The sequence below is a fragment of the Panthera onca genome, chromosome B1, assembly GCF_046562875.1.
Source record: "Panthera onca isolate mPanOnc1 chromosome B1, mPanOnc1 haplotype 2, whole genome shotgun sequence".
Classification (NCBI taxonomy): Eukaryota; Metazoa; Chordata; class Mammalia; order Carnivora; family Felidae; genus Panthera; species Panthera onca.
Window position 1 is genome coordinate 25,616,848 of NC_138342.1, and position 14,455 is coordinate 25,631,302.

At 36.8% G+C, this 14,455-nt stretch overlaps 1 pseudogene; it reads right to left on the reverse strand.

The window, feature by feature from the left end:
• Positions 1-13,342: 13,342 nt before the first annotated feature.
• Positions 13,343-13,438, reverse strand: LOC132693448 (U6 spliceosomal RNA; annotated as a pseudogene).
• Between the last annotated feature and the right edge of the window lie 1,017 nt (positions 13,439-14,455).

Consider the following 14,455-nt stretch of genomic DNA (forward strand, 5'->3'; position numbering starts at 1 on the left):
GACTAGGTTCAGTCATTATCTGGAATGCCTCCGGGGGGCCAAGTGGGCCTAGGGGTTGAAGTCACCTGTGCCCAGAGATACACTCCTTAGTTGCCGGAGGGGGGCTCTCAAATCCATGCCTCTCCTTAGTCGGCCTCCTTTGCTGGCAAACGTATGAGACTATCCTTCCTGCAAGTAAAGGAGTCTCCATAGGGGATGCCAAGGGCTAAATGTAGGGCTGCACAATTTCTTGCGGAAACTTATTTTCTTCCCTAATGGTTCTTTTCCCAGGGGGCCTGTCGAGGGCCATTCCCCAACAGCCAATACCCCAGGTAGTTTTATTAACGCCAAATTACCTAAAAGCAGGAGTACAAGAAGCTTCCCTGTCGGTAGGCCGCCTTATAGTCACCAATCCATCCACAGCCTGGGCCTTGCCATCAGCCTGGGATAGCTCGGCTTCCAGCACCAGAAGAAACTCTCTCTTCCCCATTTATATTCTTACCTCCTTTTTTGTCGATTAATCGACTATGTAAACATTGGTTTATTTCTGGGCTCTCTATTCTGTTCCATTGATCTTTGTATCTATTTTTGTGCCACTGGCACATTGCTTTCATCATTATATTTAGGCTGTTTTTCTTAAAGTTTCCATTTATTCAGAAGGTATATCTGTCTGTAATAAAAGAAAGCCGAGGTTTAGACATGTGATCATTTGATTATTCATGGATCTTTCCGTTCGATTCAATGATTGCTAATTTTAAAATTAGCATAAAGTAATTGAGTGTATACATACATACACATACAGGTATACACACACATGCACATACACACAACTTACTGTATGTCTGACTCTGTTTCAAGAGCTTTACTAACTTTAAGTTATTTCACCTTGACAACAACTCTATGAGAAAAGTAATGATCATCATCTTTTCAGGTAGAGAAACCAAGACAAAGAAAGTTTCAGCAAGTTACCCAAGGTCACCCAACAGTGAATTACAAATTCAAAATAAGGCCATGGGATTTAGAGTCTATGCCCATCACCACTATGCTCAATCACCTCATTGACAAATGAAGTCACATTTATACTAGTCCTTCAGATATAGAATAGTTGGCTATTTGTACATACCCTCTCAGAAAGTGGAGTAGAGGCTTTCTAATGTTCTGGATGAATGTCTCCTTCAGAAAATGTCTTCTATAAATCTGAGACATCTCAGTATCTTGAATAATCTAGTAACACTTCGAGGGCTAGAGAGAAAGTAACTTCAGAAGGTGTCCCAGGTGAATAGAGTGCACAGCTTCATGGAATCTTTGCAAGGAGACTTAAATAATTCTGGAGATTCTGTAAGCACAGTTCTTGGCCTACTTAAGACCATTGAATTTCTGTGAACTATAATTTCTATGTCTGTTTGTTTATAATTGACATAGCTCAAACTTCAGAGCTGAGATTAAAAAGGATTCAAGATATAGGGTTTGCAAGAAAATAAGCCCAAGTCAATCAATATGAATGTTCAGATGTTAGATATGTATGTCAGATGGTCAACTTTGGAATTATAAGGATCCCACTTAAACATAAGAAAATCTGAAGCAAATTTAAGCTAATTAAATTGTTGTTATGTTCTTTCAAAGGCTCTTCTTCTTCTTCTTCTTCTTTTCTTCTTCTTCTTCTTCTTCTTCTTCTTCTTCTTCTTCTTCTTCTTCTTCTTCTTCTCCTTCTTCTTCTTTTTTCTGACTCCTAAAGAAAACCCGGGAGGGAATCTGGTATTGGCCTACTGGTGGATAAACGATCTTTGAGGTGAAATAGAAATGATGTCATGATTTATAAATGGAATTAAATTTGGTCATGGGTGATGTTCACTTACTAACCAAAATGTTCACTAATTTGAAGAGGGAGGTGTAATTTTTATTTCTGTAGTCTCCAAGATGGATTCAGTTGGCCATTGAGACCAACAAAATGGACAGACTTCTCACCTTGAGTTCAAGTTCCCAGAGGATAGATAACTTGTCTATACTATTTAGGAAAATGTCACTGGAAACTAACCCAGTTCATGGAACATAGTTGATGCCCAATCATATGTAACAAATAAAGGAAGAAAGGTAGACAGAGAGGGAAGGAGGGAGAATGGGAGGGAGTAAAGGAGAAATGGAGGAAGACAGCCTTTTAAGTAACTTACAGAAAACATTATTGGAAATATTCTTAATAGTCTATTCTCTAATGAAATCTTCATCCTAAGGAATGGTCTTCAAATTTTCCCTGTGAATATGTTCAGAAATTTTAGCTTGTTTTAGAAGAGCAAATTCACAAAATAACTTCTCTATTTTAAACTTTGTCCTATTATTTTGTAGAGAATACAATTTTCTCACAAACATCTATAGACATCTATAATATCCGTGGGAGACATACAAAATTATTGCAGTTAAGTACAATACCTTCTCTCTTTTTTGATTGGCTCTAAAAGTGTAACTTTTAATATTTAAAAAAAAAGAGGAGATAAACATGAATCATCTCTGAGAGTTTGTAAAGACAATGAATACAGCAGATTGCAACTTAATGGATTTTGATCTAAGCTCTGGGAAAGTTCTTGTTAACAGTCATAAAACCAAGTTTGAGTTCTTATATATTCCAGGCAAAATTCCATTATCCTAACCCATTCATTTAACTATTCAGAAATGTTATAGCATGCCCCAGATGCTCATCCAAGATTTGTTCAGGGTTTTTACAAATAGTTTCTGTCTCCTAAGATAGAGGCTCTTTCTATGATTAAAGACATTTAAGCAAATAGAGAATAAACAGGCTCTTTGGGTCCATTTTGCATTCATGAGATCCTTCAAGTCCTTACAAAAAAAAAAAAAAAAAAAGAAAGAAAGAAAGAAAGAAAGAAAAGAAAGAAAAAAAAGCCATCTTCTAATCCCAGCATGACCGATGTATTTCTGTGTTGTGGTCACAACATTGGGGGGAAAATCAAATTCTTAGTTTTAGATATTTTTGCTTTATGCTATACCACCATTGCAGATCCTTTTAAAGGCTTGCTCAGAACAGGGCTTGTTTCACACAGTGTTTTCCTGTGAAAAGGCAGTGGGTGGAGAGGCTAGAAGGTTAATACATGAACAGAGTTCAGTTACTCTGCTTCTCCTCGTTTCCAGGCATTTCATTTGAGTAATTTATAAATAGACACATTAGATGTCCTGTTATTTTGAATAAGTATCTAGTTTTAATTAGGCAAGGTACATAAGCATTTTAATTAGATATCCAAATACATCATCTGAGATTTTTCCTCTCAGAAATAAAAGTAATTTGATTTCTTCCTCATTAAATATAAGGGCAGTAAAATCTTATGAATAGATTTTCAGCTCAAGAGATTGAGATCTTTTCCGTCGAACTATAATACATGCACAGATTATTTCCTCTTAAATTTCTCTAAGCTAATGAAGTGTATGAAAGTAATGAAGTCAAGCCACAACTTGTTAAGTGTAGTGCAGTTTTCTAACACGACAAAGGAAGAGTTAATACTGAAGCCTTGAATTAGAGCCTACTTTGCTATCTTGCTTCTTAAATTTAATATGAAAGTCTAACTCTGTGTGTGAATGTGTGTGTGTGTGTGTGTGTGTTTTATATGAGATGAAATGAGGAACAGTATCATGTCATGCCACTGGAATACATCTGATCCTCTCTTCTCTGTCACTATGTATGCATTTAACTATAAAATTAGGACATGGGGCTAGGAGAAATATCTTTAACCATCAGAAATTGGACCTTCTAGACACTGCAGTTTTCAGAATGTCTTGAACATATCCTAATTGTGGAGCTGTCACATATTTCTCATTGGACTCAACCTACTAAAATTTTCTGTGATACTGCTCATAACCCTTGGTTTCTTTCCATGGACGTTAAAGCCCTGACAACATGGCAGTACACACAGCAGACGCCGTCATCTACCTGAGGGTAATGACAGGAGGTGACAAACACCGGTGTGAAGTCCAGCTCTTCAGCTCTTCTACTCACCGGCAGGGGGACCTGAGACAAGTTATTCAACCCATTGAAAAGTCACTTTTCTCCTCCACAAAATGCAGATTGTATCTACTTTGCGGATGCATTGCAGGTTGTAGAGAATGTAGAGGCATCTGGCATCAGATGAGTACCGATTAAATTGTAGTCACTATCATTTTATCACCGTGGTTCTACAACCATTTATTTCTCTTTGTCTTCTTTCTGTTGTATGTATTTCAACTGGCTCAACCTCTAATCTCTGTTATATGTCACTTATATCCAATAAATAAATAAGTAAACGAATGAATGAATGAATGAATGAATTCCCTTGTATACAAGGAATTGACAAGAATATGATTTGAAGGGCCTAAATAAACTCTGGACATCTTCTGGGAATAAACATTATGTATTTTACAAACTACTTTTTAAAAGTATCTTTCCTTTTTTTCACGGCCCAATTCAAGAGGCATCTCTCTGAAACTAGCCTTGGTGGTGAAGAATGAATTGCTCTTTCATCTGAGTTCCTATATTACAGTATACATATTTTTTGTTAAAATACTGAAATTGCATTACATTTTGGTGATTGGATACATGTGTCTGCCTTATAAGATTTAATTTCCTATAGGTAGGTGTTTTTTTTTTTTTCTTTTCCTGTCCCAGGAGGATATCCAGCCTAGAATATTTGTCTCGTTGACATTATAGAAATAGATGTCTTGTTTCTCTTAAAAATTGATATGTAACCTGTTCTCAGAATACAATTCTATAAGCAACCTTTGTGGAACATTTTGCAACAAGTGAAAATTTATCCAGGATTTCATAGATTGGCATGAATTAGGGATTTAAGAATTATTTTACTAGGATGAAATTGTAAGCTCATTGTATTTACATATCTTCCTGTTCTCTAATCTTTTGCCACCTTAAATAGTCCAATATATTATGCATGCAAATAGAGCTATTTAATTCAAATTCCTGAACTAAAGTCTGTTGTCTTAATTTCTCTCTTAGTTGCAGAATGAGTATTTATTGATATCTGGGAAACAGAGAAGATAGTTTCCCAGATGTCCTCTGGTCTCTTCCCTGAGTTACTTTTCCAGGTAAAACCACAGGTTGTTGGCATTTTTCTAGCAGCCCTTGAGTTGTAAATAAACTAAACATATCTGATTTTAGGGGCTTTTTAATGTTCTATAGGATTACTCCTAAGAGTACACAAGCCCTTCTTAATAGCTGAGGCAATTAGATTAAATTGAAGGGGGTCTCTAACTACATGGTATATATATATATATATATGTATATATATATATATATACATATATATATATATCTCCTCTCTTGATGCCTTCAAAAACTGAGTTTCCCAAACCCTATTTTCTCACAGAAATAAAGATATTATGCAAAGTGAAATGTTTGATATTTTAATGATTAAAAAAGCCAAAAATGTTAATACATAGTCTCAACTTGGATATTTGATAAAGGCACTTTTTTAAAAATACTTTTCCTAAGGATAAATCAATTTAATTAGCACTGGGTAGATTTCTTTTTGAAAACAAGTGTTTTAGGTTTATTTATTTATTTTGGGGGGGGGGGGGAAGAGAGGTGAGGAGGGGCAGAGAGAGAGGGAGAGAGAGAATCCTAAACAGGCTCCACACTGTCATTGCAGAACCCGATGCAGGACATCAACTCACAAACCAGGAGATCATGACCTGAGGCGAAACCTAGAGTTGATCGCTTGACTGAGCCACCCAGGTGGCCCACACTGGGTAAATTTCTATAGGATCCTGTGACTGGGTCCAACTGCTCTGAAGATCAACAGTGGAATATTTACGATTAGAATTACTTTTGTGCTCCATGTTAGGAAAGCCTCTGTTTTTGTCTGCTCCTCTCTCCCCTGATTCCCCCATGTGTATGTATATATGGCGTGCACGTCTTGTGTGAAACATGAGAACATTCTTATCTCCATGGCTCGGCTAATTTTGTAAGAGATGGCAGCAGCCATAACATAAGGAGATATTTTTGGATTCAGACACTGAACTAAGCCAAATATTTCATACACTGCAGTATATCCACATAGAGCTGAAAAACACAGCTTTTATGTTTCATGGAGTCCCTTAAATCGAAATAAATTTGAAGTAGTCTGCAAGGTGAGTAGAGAATATTTCCTTTGTATTTCCTTCTTTGTGTATGTGATTTCTAGTTCACATAAAGGATTATCACATGTACCCTGTAATAACTTTCTTATATTAAACAACTTAAGGACCGATAGCACATTATATAGAGAAAGGTATGACCAGGAAGCTATTGCAAGGGTACGTTAATTTGGAGTACACTGAATGACAAGAAGATCTGAAGTTACAGTAAAAAGGCAGGAAAAGAGTTAAGGAAAGGACTATTGATGAGGAATGTGATGCTTTTGGGGGTTGTACAGGAGCTGAGTTGATACTCATTTGTCTGCCATTTCTCCAAAAATTTTAAAACTTTCAATTTGTGTTCAGTTAATAACATTTTTCATTCATTAACTCATATAACACGTGTATATTGCGTCCTCCCTTGTCCCATGTGTCATGCTAGATGCACAGGAGATACAAAGGTGAACAAAGCTAATGTAATCCCTGTTTTTGTAAAATCTGCAGCCATCAAATGTGTGTGTGTAGGTGGGGGTGTTTTTGCAATAATGTTAAGAGGTAGAGCGAGAAAGAAAATAGAGGGTGATGTACAACAGTCAAACAACAACAGTAAAAACCTAGCCTGCTTTAAGAAGGCAGGGAAACACAATGGCAGTCAATCAGAGATTAATCTGATCAGGTAAGGGTGAGAGGGGAAAAGGAAGGAGATGGGGGATATAATGGCTTGAGATCTTGAAGCAAGAAAGGAATTGGTCCATTTGTTAAATTTAACAAATTTAGGGGGCTCCTGGGTGGCTCATTCGATTAAGCGTCCGTCTTCGGCTCAGGTCATGATCAAATGGCTCCTGAGTTCGAGCCCCGCATTGGGCTCTGTGCTGACAGCTCAGAGCCTGGAGCCTGCTTCAAATTCTGTGTCTCCCTCTCTCTGCCCCTCGCCCTCTTAAAAATAAATAAATGGTAAAAAAAAAAAAAAATTAAGAAAAGAAACACATTTTGTTGAGGACCATTATGTCTGGACCATAGTAATAGCAAATGGTTAAGTTTGAGACAAAGTGAGAGAGTTAACTGTTAACGTGCCATGATGTCATTTTAAAATGGGAAGAGATAAAGAATATGCATGGTTTTATTATGTTCTCTACTCTTTCTGGAGTATACGTTACTCATAACAATTCCTCTGGTAAATTACTCGTTATGATTTTATAAAATCTTTCCTGAATTTCCAAGCATAATTTATCACTTCAGATTGGTATTACCTTGATAATTAGTACATATCTTCCTGCATTTGTTCAACCAAATTGGCCAGATGCCAGTAAGTTCCAGAGACTGTGCTAGGTGTTGATTTAAAGGAATAGAAGGGCACATATTACAGTTTTCTGGTCTTAATATCCACTTTCCTCCAGTACACATTGGTTTCTCTTAATTATGGTTGCTCTTTGATTAGTACAGGCTCCAAACTCTTATCTTTCAGTTGTAGGGATTCACCTTGTTCTTCTCTCCTCCCATCTAGATATGTCGTCCTTTGAATTTTAGCTGAATTCCCTCATTGAAGAATTCAACCTCCCGAGCCACAGCACCCATGCTTGAACACAACTGTGGAGACCTTTTTCTCTGAAGAAGCCACAAATATTCTTCACATGAGAAAAATAAAGGCAATAACAAAATTAACAAAGAGGTTTACAAGTTCATAGAATACCGACTCTTTGCTTCCTGCTCCTGATTCTTCCAGAAAGGGTGAATGGAAGCCATAATGAAGGTTCAGAATCCAATCTCCTTCCTCTGTCATCACTTTAGTGAAGCCACTTTGTTCTTTCCTCTCTTGATACTGACATGTTTGAGATGAAGTCACCATAAAGGCCGAACAGGTGATCCCTAGTTTCAAACTAATGGCTAGAATCTCCAAGGCTTCTGGGTGAGCCAGCACTCCATTCACGAGGCCTCTACCCTGATTACAAATGATTTCTGTGTAAATTTATTCATTCTTACCCCTCTGAGAAACACTTATGAGTTCTTACATTTTCAATCAACCTCTATATTAAAAACCCCTATCCTTTCCTCAGGACTTTTGAAGTGCTCTGCCTTCAAATAGGTGGCATTTCCTAGAGGAATTTATTTTCCTCTCTAGATTTAGCTACTTAGGTTGAGCAACCAGACGTCAATTTAACTTTGCCTTTTTGTCAGGCATCCTTCAAAATATCTTAACACTACTGTCGATCTCTCTGATTATTAGAGACCAGATGTGCATGGGGTATGTCAGGAATGCAGCATTTTTTAGATTTCCAATTGATAAAATAGCTAATAACAAAGCTTATGAAACTTATTCAGCTTTTAATTTTGATCTGAAGTTTTTTCTTAGCTCACCCAGGATTGGAATTTAATAAAAAGACATTCCCCCAACTCTGTTCATGGAACAAGGGATTGTTTTTGATTTATTATATTAGACATACCCTGAAGGGGCAAGAAAGTTCAAGAAATGCTTATAAACAGACCAATAATCTTGAGTTTTATAAAAATCACCCAGCATATCTATAGCCCCAAGAAGCCTCCTGACCCTGATATCTCTAACCCAGAATCAGTTTGGAGAATGTGCCATGCTCCCCAAGGGTTATGGACTGGAATGTGCCCCTTAATCCCAGACATATCTGGATATTGATGAGAGCTGATATATGAGTAGACACATGTTTTTAATCATTTACTTAAGTGTCTTCCATATTTTGGACACATTCACTTACTTGATAAAAATGATAAACTCAAAGATAGCTATTCACATAAGTTAGAATATTTTTGTTGCAAATAGTAAAAATGTACTTGAGCTAGATTCAGCCACAAAGGAGGATTTGTTCCAAGGTCATAGGTATGTTTTTTAGAACTCAAGGGAAGGCAGGGTAGGTACTGCAAAAGAAAATTGGAGCCTTCTGAAATTGGGAAATTCCCTCTGTCCCTCCCTGTCTCTCCCCCATAACCCCTCTTTCTTTCCTTCCTAGACACATGTTTCCTTCTTTCCTTGCAGTCAGGGTACATTAGCTTTTCTGCTGCTTAGTCCGTAGGGAGTCATGTGGCTCATAGTGTGTCTTAACATGTCTTCTGTTTAAGAGACTAACTCCCGCTGAGACTGGGGTCTCTTATTCTCAATTCTAAATCCCAGAGAAAGGGCTTCTGATGGGCTCCACTTGCGTCATGTGCCTGCTACCCCAGAGGTCAAGTCCTCAAGTACAGACTTGACTTCTAGGGACCAATCTGGAGAGTCAGAATTTCACCAGATCATAGAAACAATTCTAGGTATTTGGAGTGGGAATTAAAAGCATTTACAGGTATTAAATACGGGAAAACTGTAGGTCAGAAAGGACCCTTTTACACAAGAAATATTAAAAGCACCTGAAAATAGAGACTATCATCAACAGAGACTTTATCTTTCCTCACAGCGTCCACGTGAGTGTGTGGTGAGTATGGAACTTACTAGTGCTTAATTGACTGATAAGCTGGCAGAGCCCTTGAACATTGAATAATTGTATTATATCCTTTACTTGTAAATACAACTGGTAAACAATGCCCAAATTGCCAAAGTGAGTAGTCAGAACTGGAACTTGTGGCAGACGTAGGCTTTTGTCTACCATTAAAACAATCAATAATTACTAATAAATTGTAGCTCTTCAGTTCTGGATTCAGCTCCATAAAATATTGCACAGGACAGAATATATGTGGAAAGGAAGAGAGGAAGAAAAGTAAAAATAAAAATATCAGGGAGAAAGTAATTTGTAAGGCGAAATACATGCTAGATTTCCTGACTTCATTTTTGTGTGTTCGTGTTCATGTACCTCGGATTATATGCTACCTACAATGCAGATACATTCCACGTATCCAGTGAAATTTTTGAAGGATGAAAAATTACACATATAAGGGACACGTGGGCAGTTCAGCCAATTAAGTGTCTGACTCTGGATTTTAGCTCAGGTCATGATCTCATGGTTTGTGGGACTGAGCCTGCATGGGGCTCCATGCTGTCATTGTAGAGGCTGCTTGGGATTTTCTCTGTCCCTCTCTCTGTCCCTTTTCCACACGTGCATACTCTGACACACACTGTCTCTCTAAATAAATAAATAAATAAATAAACTTAAAAAAAAAAACTTTAAACTTTTTTTTAATGTTTATTTATTTTCTTGAGATAGAGACACAGAGCGGGAGCAGGGGAGAGACAGAGAGAGAGGGAGACATGGGATCTGAAGCAGGCTCCAGGCTCCGAGCTGTCAGCATAGAGCACAACGCAGGGCTCAAACTCACAAAGGGTGAGATCATGACCCGAGCTGATGTCAGACGCTTAACCGACTGAGGCACCCAGGCGCCCAAACTTAAAAATAAACTTTAAAAATTACACATATATGTGTTTTTCTTATATTACAACAAATTATTTACAAAGAACGTTTAAAGACTTTTTAAATATATATATATATATATATATATATATATATACATATATATACAACATATTGTATGTATATTGATTTTTTTTCAATATATGAATTTTATTGTCAAATTGGTTTCCATACAACACCCAGTGCTCATCCCAAAAGGTGCCCTCCTCAATACCCATCACCCACCCTCCCCTCCCTCCCACCCCCCATCAACCCTCAGTTTGTTCTCAGTTTTTAACAGTCTCCTATGCTTTGGCTCTCTCCCACTCTAACCTCTTTTTTTTTTTTTTCCCTTCCCCTCCCCCATGGGTTTCTGTTAAGTTTCTCAGGATCCACATAAGAGTGAAACCATATGGTATCTGTCTTTCTCTGTATGGCTTATTTCACTTAGCATCACACTCTCCAGTTCCATCCACGTTGCTACAAAGGGCCATATTTCGTTCTTTCTCATTGCCACATAGTATTCCATTGTGTATATAAACCACAATTTCTTTATCCATTATTGATTTTAAATGAAAATAGTGACTTTAATGCTTCAAAAATGCACTCTAACAAATAGATACTAATTTCATTTTAATTTTACACTGTTTTATTTACCAGACGAGTATGCAAAAATTTAGAATGTTATCTAATTACTGAGTGTCTCAACTAAAAAGTGGTAGAACAAGGGTTTCTTTTCTTCTTTTATTTATTGTGCATTCATATTTTTTTCATTTTTTATTAAGAATTTTCATTCTGCTTCCTGAGCCTTTGATTAAAAAAAAATAGAGCAGTTTTAGGTTCACAGCCCTCTTGACTTTGTCTTTCTCAGAACTGCTTTTAATTTTAATGACGTTCCGCTTACCCATTATTTCTTTCATGGTTTATATCTTCAGTGCTGTATCTAAAAAGTCATTGCATTACTCAAGGTCATCTAGGTTTACTCCTATGTTATTTTCTAGAAGTTGCATAGTTTTGTGTTTTACATTTAGGTCTGTGATCCACTTTGAGTTACCTTTTGTGAAAGGCATAAGGTCCGTGTGTAGATTAATTTTTGTGTATAGATGTCCATTTGTTCCAGTGTTTGTTCAATGTCATTGCCCTTTCTCCTTTGTCAGTGATTATTTGACTATATTAACGATGGTCTATTTCTGAGCTGCTATTCTTTTGCATTGAATCATTTGCCTAATCTTTCACCAGTACCTCACCGTTTTGATTTCTGTAGCTTTACAAGCCTCGCAGGTGGGTAATGTCAATCTTCCAATTTCGTTCTTCTCCTTCAGTATTATGTTGTCTAATTTGGGTCTTTAGCCTCTTCATATAAACTTTAGAATCAGTTTGTCAATATCCACAAAATAACCTTCCAGGATTTGATTGGGATTGCATTGAATATATAGACCAATTGGGGAGGAAGTGACATCTTGAAACTATTGAGTTTTCCCATCTATAAACATGGAATTACTCTCCATTTAGTTAGGTTTTCTTTGGCTTCATTTATCATTGATTTTTGTACTTTTGTTCATAAAGGTCTTGTACCCGTTTTGTTAGATTTACACCTCAGTATTTCATATTTTCAAATCTAATTTAAATGCTATTATGCTTTTATTTTAAATTCTACTCATTTCTTGCTGCTATCTAGAAATGTGATTGACTTTAGTATATGAATTTTTCTTCTGTAAACTTGCTAATAATTGCTTTCTAGTTTCAGGAGTTTTGTGTGTTTTTCAGATTTTCTACATAGATTATCACATATCATCTTCACACTAAGCCAGTTTATATTTTTCCTTCCTATTCAAGACACCTTTTATTTCTTTTTCTTGTTTTATTGCATTGACTAGAATATCTAGTATGATATTTACAAGGAGTGATGAGAGGGCACATCTTTGTCTTCTACCTCATCTTGTGGGAAAACTTTAAGTTTTTCATCATTAAGTATGATGGTAGCTATAAGTATCTTTAGATATTCTTTGTTTTTGGGGTTTTTCCCCCCCACAATATTTTACTTAAATTAGAGTGTAGTACTGGTTTCAAGAGTAGAATTTAGTGATTTATCACTTACCTATAACATCCAGGGCTCATCACAACAAGTGCCCTCCTTAATGCCCATCCCCTGTGTAGCCCACCCCCCCCCCCCACCTAACGCCAGTAGCCCTCAGTTTGTTCTCTATAGTTAAGAGTCTCTTATGGTGTGTCCCCCTCTGTTTTTATCTTATTTTAGTTTTCATTCCCTTCCCCTATGTTCATCTATTTTGTTTCTTAAACTCTGTATATGAGAGAAATCATATGGCATATGTCTTTCTCTGACTGACTTATTTCACTTAGCATAATATACTCTAGTTCCATCCACATTATTGCAAATGGCACAATTTCATTTTGCTTGATAGCAGATATATATATATATATATATATATATATATATATATATATATATACATACATACACATATACATACACACACACATACCACTTCTTTATACATTCATCAGTCTATGGGCATTTGGGCTCTTTCCATAATTTGGCTGTTATTGATAGCACTGCTATAAACATTGAGGTGCATGTACCCTTTTGAATCAGCATTTTTACATCCTTTGGATAAATATCTAGTAGTGCATGTGCTGGGTCATAGGGTAGCTCTCTTTTGGATGTTTTGAAGACCCTCCATACTGTTTTCCAGAGTGACTGCATCAATTTGCATTCCCACCAACAGTGCAAAAGCGTTCCCCTTTCTCTGCATTGTCACTGACATCTATTGTTTCCTGAGTTGATCCTTTTAGCCATTCTGGCAGGTGTGAGATGGTATCTCACTGGGGTTTTGAGTTGTATTTCCCTGATAATGAGTGATGCTGAGCATTTTTTCATGGGTCTGTTAGCCAAAAAAAATATGAAACTCTTCACAAATTTGCGTATCACCTTTGTGCAGGGGCCATGTGAATCATTCCAATTTTAGTATATGTGCTGCAGAAGCAAGCACTAGATATTCTTTACCAAGTTCAGGGAAATCCCCCCTTTTTCTAGCTTACTGAGAATATTTATCGGGGCGCCTGGGTGGCGCAGTCGGTTAAGCGTCCGACTTCAGCCAGGTCACGATCTCACGGTCCGTGAGTTCGAGCCCCGCGTCAGGCTCTGGGCTGATGGCTCAGAGCCTGGAGCCTGTTTCCGATTCTGTGTCTCCCTCTCTCTGTCCCTCCCCCGTTCATGCTCTGTCTCTCTCTGTCCCACAAATAAATAAAAAAACGTTGAAAAAAAAAAAAAAATTTAAAAAAAAAAAAATAAAAAAAAAAAAAAAGAATATTTATCATGAATGGGTACTAGATTTCATCAAATCCTTTTTTTTTTTTTTTTTTTTTTTTTTTGCATCTAGTGCTTTGACCATGCAATTTTTCTCTTCTAGCTGTTGATGTGACAAATAACATTAACTGATTTTGAATGCCGAACAAGCTTTGTGTGCCTGGTGGACATTCCACTTGGTCTTAGTATGTAATTATTTTTATACATGGTGGGTTTCAATTGTTTAATATTTAACTAAAGATTCTGCATCTATGTTCATGAGAGAGCTGTAGTTTTTTCTGATTGCACGGTTTTTGCAGCAGGGTAATGTTGGCCTCAGAAGGAGTTAGGAGGCATGTCTTCTGCTTTTATCCTCTGAAAGAAATTGTGGAGAATTGGCAAAATTTCATCCTTTAATGCTTGGTAGTATTCACCAGTGAACCCACCTGGCCTTGTTCTTTCTATTTTCATAAGGTTATTAATTGTTGATTCAATTTCTTTAATAGGTATATGCCTGTTTCAATTATCTGTATCTTCTTTGGCAAATTATGTTTTTTTTAGGGATTGGCCCATTTCACCTAGGTCTTCAAACTTGTGGGTAGACCAACTGTTTTAAGCCAGGTTTTCTAACATACAAATATGTAACTAATCCTAGCTCAACTTAACTTTTCTCCCAGTAGAATGGGCCTAGAACACTATTTCTAAACAAAAATAACGATTC